Raw genomic sequence first — 7779 nt, forward strand, 5'->3', positions numbered from 1 at the left:
TAAGAGAGGATTGCTGATATCATTTTAATCAACTGAAGATACATTGAAGCTATAAATAATGAAGGGTTTTCTGTGAAATGTAAACTGTCACATTCGGAAGGTAAAAACTTTTTGCAGATGACATGATAGTTTATGTAAGTGATCCCACAAATTCCACCAGAGAACTACTACGGCTGATAAACATTCAGCAAAGTGGCTGAATATTAAATTACTTCAAACAAATCAGTAGCCTTCCTGTATTCAAAGGACAATCATGTGGAGAAAGAAATTAGGAAAAAGATATCCTCTACAATACTCACAAAAATAATAAAATACCTTGGTGTGCCTCCAAATAAATAAGTGAAGGACCTGTATGACAAGAACTCCAAACCTCTAAAGAAGGATATCAAGGAAAGTCTCAGACAATGGAAAGATCTCCCATGCTCATGGAATGGAAGGATCAACATTCTAAAAATGACCATCTTACCCAAAGCAATCTACAGATTCAATGATATCCCCATCAAAATTCTAATGTAGTTCTTCATTGAATTGGAAAGAGAAATGTGTGATTTCACCTGGAATAACAAAAGACTTAGAAAAGCGAAATCCATCCTCAAAAACAAGTAAACATCTTCGAGAATCTCTATCCCTGACCTCAAGCTATAGTACAAGGCAATTCTGATGAAAACTGTGTGGGACTGGTACAGAAATAGGCACATGGATCAATGGAATAGAATAGAACACCCCGTAATGAGGCCCCATATATAGGGTCACCTGAATTTTGACCAAGGACCTGTAAATATTCAATGGAAAAATGACAGCCTATTCAACAAATGGTATTCGTCCAACTGGCACTCAGCATGCAGAAGAATGAAAATAGACCCTTTCTTATCTCTTTGTACAAAGCTTAAGTGTAAGTAGATCAAATATATCCACATTAAACCAGATAAACTGAAACTATTAGATGAGAAAATAGGGAAAAACTTAGAATACTTAGGCATAGGAAAATAATTTTCTGAACAAAACAACAATGGCCCCTGCTCTTAGGTCAAAGATTAACAAATGAAACTTAATGAGATTGCAAGTTTCTGTAAGGCTTAGGACAGTGTCAAGAAAACAAAACTGCAGCCAACAGAATGGGAAAAGATCATAACCAACTCCACATCAGATAGAGGCCTAATATCCAAGGTATAAAAAGAACAGAAAAAGCTAGACACCAGTAAATCCAACAACCCTATTAAAAATGTAGTACAGAGCTAAACAAAATGTTTTCAATTGAGGAAAATCCAATAACTGAGAAACATCTAGGAAGTGCTGGACATCCATAGCCATCAGGCAAATGCAAATCATAACAACCCTGTGATTCCACATCACACCAGTCAGATTGGCCAAGATCCAAAACTCAGATGACAACAGATGCAGGAGAGGCTGTGCAGAAAGAGGAACACTTTTCCACTGTTGGTAGGGTTGTAAACTGATAAAACAACTCTGGAAATCAGACAGGCGATTCCTCAGAAAACTGGACATGGTACTACCTGAAAATCCAGCTATTCCACTTCTGGGCATATACCCCAGAGACACTCCAATATACAACAAAGACGCATGCACCACAATGTTCATAGCAGCACTATTTATGTTAGCCAGAAGCTGGAAAGAACCCAGATGCCCTTCAGTAGATGAATGGATACAAAAATTGTGGTACATTTAATCAATGAAGTACTACTCAGCTATCAGAAACAATGACTTAACCAAATTCTTAAGAAAATGGTTGCATCTAGAGAATAGCATCCTGAGTGAGATAACCCAGTCTCAAAAGAACAGACATAATATGCAGTCATTGATAATGGGATACTAACCCCAGAAAGCTCAGCCTACCCCAGAAAAATCTCAGACTGTGAAATTCAAGAAAAAAAAAATAAAACATTATACTCAATCCTCACACACCAAGAAAACTTTGACTACTTCTGGGTTACATCCTGATTTACATGTACTTTTTGCTCATTGTAACTATTCGGACATTAATGCAGAATATCAAAACTTAAAAAAAATGCAAAGCACTTACTAAAATGTATTCTTATACATTTATGTAAAAATTCTAACATTTGTTCTTCTATCTGTGTTTATTTAGAAAATAAATTATAAATGGAGTAAATCTTAAACAAAATCTCTCTATTACATGAAATAATCCATTTGGTGTTGTAAAGATAGAGATGCTGGTGTGTGAGAAGTAGAAAAAAAGGAAAAGAAAAAAAGACATGAAGAAAGATAGAAATAGGAATGAAAACTGGATAAAAAGGAATAACCAACTCCCTATATTTTCCCTATAAATGTGTGCTATATCTGCCCCAAAGGTGCAAATTTGGGACATGAATAAAAGTGAATTTAGTCTAATGTGAGTGGATTATGAGACCAGTGAAAGGTTGGTCTCAATGTTTATTTGTATGATGAGATGGACTTTTGGAAATTTAATTGAGAGTATATTAATACCAAAATCGTAAATATAAAAGAGTTTTGTCAATGCGATAAGTATAAATCTTAGTGTTTTATCTCAGTTGTATACCCAGAGTTTTTGAAACCAAATTAGTTACAGTATTTTAATCATTCTTTAACAAATTTTAAAAGTTTAGTTTGTAGTTTCCATTTGATAAAGATCTGATACCCAAAATATTAGCAAGTTTTTGTAACAGGAAAGATCCAATAATGGAACTTCTAGCTCTTCGATGGGCTGCTGACTTGAAGATTTATCTAATGTACTAATGTAGGCATGGATGGGTGACTTAGTTATAAGGATATATAATCCTCCCATTACAGACATTTTGCAACTGTTTTGTGACCTTGTTACTGATATTTAAATTTGTGTTCAAGTTCTGCTTTGCAATTTAATAAAATTTTTTAAGAAAAAAAATTTGTTATGTTTGACATTTTTAAAATTTTATTGGATATTCTGAACATTTACATTTCTAACCTTATATCCTCCCCTTTACTCCCCTTTCCTCCTCCCTCAAACTTGTTTTTATGAATTGCATCTCAAATAAAATGACTAAAAACACTAGTTTTTAAACTCTGTGACTTTTTTTGATACTTTAAAATTGTGTGATTTATTGGCCTTTCTAATCAATATTAGTTGTGCACCTAGGTTTGTCTTTGTAATGATCCAGCCTTTCTAGAAAAGATTGTTTTAACAGTAACACAATCTGCAAGTCCTTGAATATAAAGTAACTCTTTTTTACAATAGACTTCTTGCACATATTCCTGTCTCAACTCTTCTTATTTCAACCCTAGTCACTACTGTCCACAAATTCTGTCTCATTCATACACATTAGTGTCTACTCCTCTTATACATATGTCATGATGTTGGATTTCTAGAGATGTAAAAATTTAGAATAATGACAGTTCTTATTTTTCTCATATTTTCTTGGACATACATTAGGTTGTCAATATGATCTTTGCACTATATTTTAGCCACTTCTTTTGCTCCTCTATGGTATCCATCAGTCACAGGAATAAATTTTCATGATATTACTTTATAGAACAATCAGTCCCCATTTTGACATCATCACAGCAATGTCTCTAGGTCCTAATAGAGTTGTAGAGCATATGTTAGGATATGGTACTATACCAAAATCTTGGTTTAACTTCTGGGTCTATTATTTTAGATGCTCAAGTGTTATGAACTATCTTGTATAAAATTTGTTCTAACGAGATTTACACTCACTTTTTATAAACTGCTTTATAAATTTATAAATGAAACACAAGTTGAAGGGAACATATTCATTTACTAGGCCAATAAATATGTAAGGGGCTTTCACAACAGGTAGAATCATTACTTACAGTTTGAACATAAGAAAATTAAAATGAAGTAATATAAATTCAGATACTATGGTAGAATTCTGATACAACCAAGAGAGTAAGACATAATGGTTTTGAGCTGCCAAGGTCAGTGGTTTCCTCTGAGACTAAAACATTCCATCATTCAGTAATCTTCAGGAATATTAGGTAGGAAGGGAAACGACTAATAATACATCCAAGAATACCCCGAATAAGCACAAACCACTCATTATATCCATTATGCCACTCTTCCTTTGCAGCTCAAACCTCCATGCCTGGGAGAGGTTTATATTAGCTTAGTCACTTGAAAAAGGCACTATACAATTGTTGTGCTGTCAATTTTCTTCAGGTTTCTACCTCTAGTGACTTATCACCAATGATGAGGTGGACATTGGAGATAAAGCTGCTTTTGTGTAATTTTTGCCCCTGTAACACGTCATCTGTTTTTGTGAAAATAACCTCCATAAAACTTACTGATTCACCAAGTTGGAATTTAGTTCTCTCTCTCTCCACTTCCTTCCCTACCTACCTCGAACCCTCCCTCCCTACCTCCCTTCCTACATACCTCTCTCTCTCTCTCTATCTCTCAATCTCTCTCTTTCTAGCTCTTCAAACACACACACACACACACACACACACACACACACACACACACACATATATATATATATATATATATATATATATATATATATATATATATACCATGATTCTTATCTGAGATTAGTAGGCATAAATATTATGAATATTATGTCTCCCCAGGAAATATGATAGCTCAGGTAGTGAGTGTTTTTTATTGCAATAGTGAAAAACATTTAAAACACGGAACACATGCTATTTTGTTGTATTGGTTCTCACCCTTATGTTAATTACTACCTCCTTATCTCCTCAATGAAACAGAGTCCACTGGGTATCACCCCACCCTGGATCATCTATTCCCAGCAGGTCTAGTCATATCCTCTCCTGCTGAGGCCTAACCAGGGAGGCCAGGAAGAAGAAAAGATTACCAATATCAATGAACAGAGACTGAGATAGCACCTGTTTAACTTCCAGAATGCTTCCTGGGCTCCACATAATGTTTGTCAGTCTGTTTCTATACTCTACTGGATGAAGACTCAGGAGACAATAATGCTAGGTTCCTACATGCAAGCATAGAAGAATAGCCAAGTATCATTAATATGGTCTAGTGTGGACTCTCTCCCATGAAATGTATCTCTATTTGGGATAATCATTGGAGGGCTGTTTCCTCACTGTCTGTTCCATCTTTATCTCTGCACAATATGTAGGCAAGACAAACTTGACCTTCTAACAAGGGCAGTAAGACAACATGAGAATATCTAAGGGATTCAATTTGGAACAAAGTAGGCACAGTATTATTGTTCACAGATGACTTGAAAGTATAAATAGCAGACCTCCAAGTTCTATCAGAAAACTTCCACAGCTGATGAACTCATTCAGCAAGATGCTTGCACAAAAAATTAATAAAAGAAAAATCAGTAGGCTTCATTTGTGCAAATGATATGCTAAGACAGAATTTAAGGTGATAATTCTCTTATAATACGCAAAAATCCAAAAAAAAATTTCTCATATGACTTTAACCCAGCAAGTCAAAGACCTATATAACAGGAACTTCATGTCTATAAAGAAACTGGGGAAGATATCAGAAGATGCAAAGATCTACCATGATCCCGACTGAGCAGGATTAACATAGTTAATTAACTATCTTACCAAAAGCAATTTACAGATTCAAAATAATTTCCATTAAAATTGTAATACAATTATTTAGAGGCAATCTAACATGTACTGGTGTCTAGAGAGCTTATAGATATACTTCAGGACAAACAAACATGCAAAAAGTATACAAAAATGCTTGAAAATAAATTTGTCACTCATAAATATTACTGATTAGTTGATATATACAAAACGTAATGAAAACAAATCAATGTGTACTGATATCAGTTGGTTCAATAGGACTATATACTTTTTGTGCTTCAAAATTTTGATTACCTCTCTAATGTGGAGTAGTTTGAAGGGACCACTCACATTCACACACACACACACACACACACACACACACACACACAATTCAGAGACAATAAGAAAACCTGGCATCACAGATAACAAGATGTTAAGAGTGTAGTGCTAGTAACTAAGCAAGGGAATCAAACACAACCTGAAAATGACAGAAACAAGGAAGAGACAGCCCAACACACCAGAAAAGCAAGATTTGGACATAAAAACAAACTGCATGATAAAGATGATGAAGGTCTTCTAGAGGCACATAAATTACATGAGAACCAGTAAACAAGTTGAAGAAACACATGAGAACCATTAAACACATAGAAGACCTTAAAGAGGAAAAGAAAAATCAGTTAAAGAGCTACAGAAAAATACAACCACACAGGTGAAGGAATTAGAAACAAAAATAGAAAAAAAATAATCACAAAAAGAAACAACCCTGGAGATAAAAAACCTCAGAAAGAGATTAGAAGTCGTAGACACAAGCATTACCAACGGAATGCAAGAGATGGAAGAGAGTTTCTCAGGGGCAAAAGATACCACAGTAAACATTGGCACATCAGTCAGAGATAATGCAAAAATCTAAAAGCATTATCTTAATGCATCTAGTAATTCCAGGACACAATAAGAAGAGTCAACCAAAGTATAATAGTTGTAGAAGAAAATATAGACTCTCAAATAAAAGTGTCACTAAATATCTTGAACAAAATTTAGAGGCTAATTCACTAACCTAAAGGAAGAGATGACCATGAACATACAAGAAATCTACAAAACTCCAAATAGATTAGACCAGATAAATAAAATTCCCTCTGACATAAAATAGTCAAAATACCAAATATTCAAAACAAAGAAAGTATAGCAAAAGAGGTATACTCAGCTTGGACTGTATAGCTTAACCTGTCCACTAAATCGGTGCTTTTACATGTTTAGAACTTTGTTTATACATTCCAAATTTTTAAGAGTTGTGTCCCTGTTTTGTTTCTCAGAATTGTGTTATTATAGCATGAACTGAATATGCCATGCATCAGGAACCTATGAAGGTCTTTCTAGATAGGTGGCAATCAGTCAGTACATTCTGGGTTTTTTGAGATTTATTCTAGGCCACTGTTTTTATTTGTCATGCACAGGCTGAGTCTCAGAGCTTAGTAATGACTGGAAAGTCTATGAGTTACACTTTAACCATTTCTATGTTTTTAGTGTCTTACATTATACAAATGAGGCTTTTTGCAAAAGTCTCAGAGTCCCCCAAATCCTTGTGTTTTTCTATCACTTGTGAAAACCCTAAAGAAGAAAACCACACAAACATAATTCTACTTCTAACAATAAAAATAACAGGGACCAATAATGGTTCTTTGATATCTCTTAGCATCATTGGATTCATTTCCCCAATAAAGAGACATAGATTATAAGAATGTACACACAATCCGAGTCCAACATTTTGCTGCATACCGGAAACTCCTGTCAGGAACAAACACAAATAGTACCTCAGAGTAAAAGGTTAGGAAGAAATTTCAAGGAAAAATGGTACTAAGAAACAATCTAGAGTGGCTATTCTAATACCAAATAAGATAAATTTTCAAGAAAAGTTACCAACATTGTTAAGGAAGGACAATTTTGACTAATCAGAGGAAAAGTTCTATCAAGGTGAAGAACTGTGCTCCAAATACAAGAGCACCTACAGTTAGTATAAAAAAAAAAAAAAGAAAAAGAATAAGAAAAAAAAATTGACATGATTCCATGCACCCTTTCAAATAACCATGGACGAAGGCTCCTCTTCAAAAACAAAAACAAATCAAAAAGACCACATACACATAAACAATGCACTACACAACAATACCATGTTCAAGGAAGAAATAAATAAAATCTTAAGGATTTTCAAAATTTAATGAAAATGAGAGCGCACCAAACTGAAACTATGGGATGCAATGAAAGCAGTATTAAGAAGAAAACTTA

The sequence above is a fragment of the Micromys minutus genome, assembly GCF_963924665.1.
Source record: "Micromys minutus genome assembly, chromosome: X".
NCBI classification, from domain to species: Eukaryota; Metazoa; Chordata; class Mammalia; order Rodentia; family Muridae; genus Micromys; species Micromys minutus.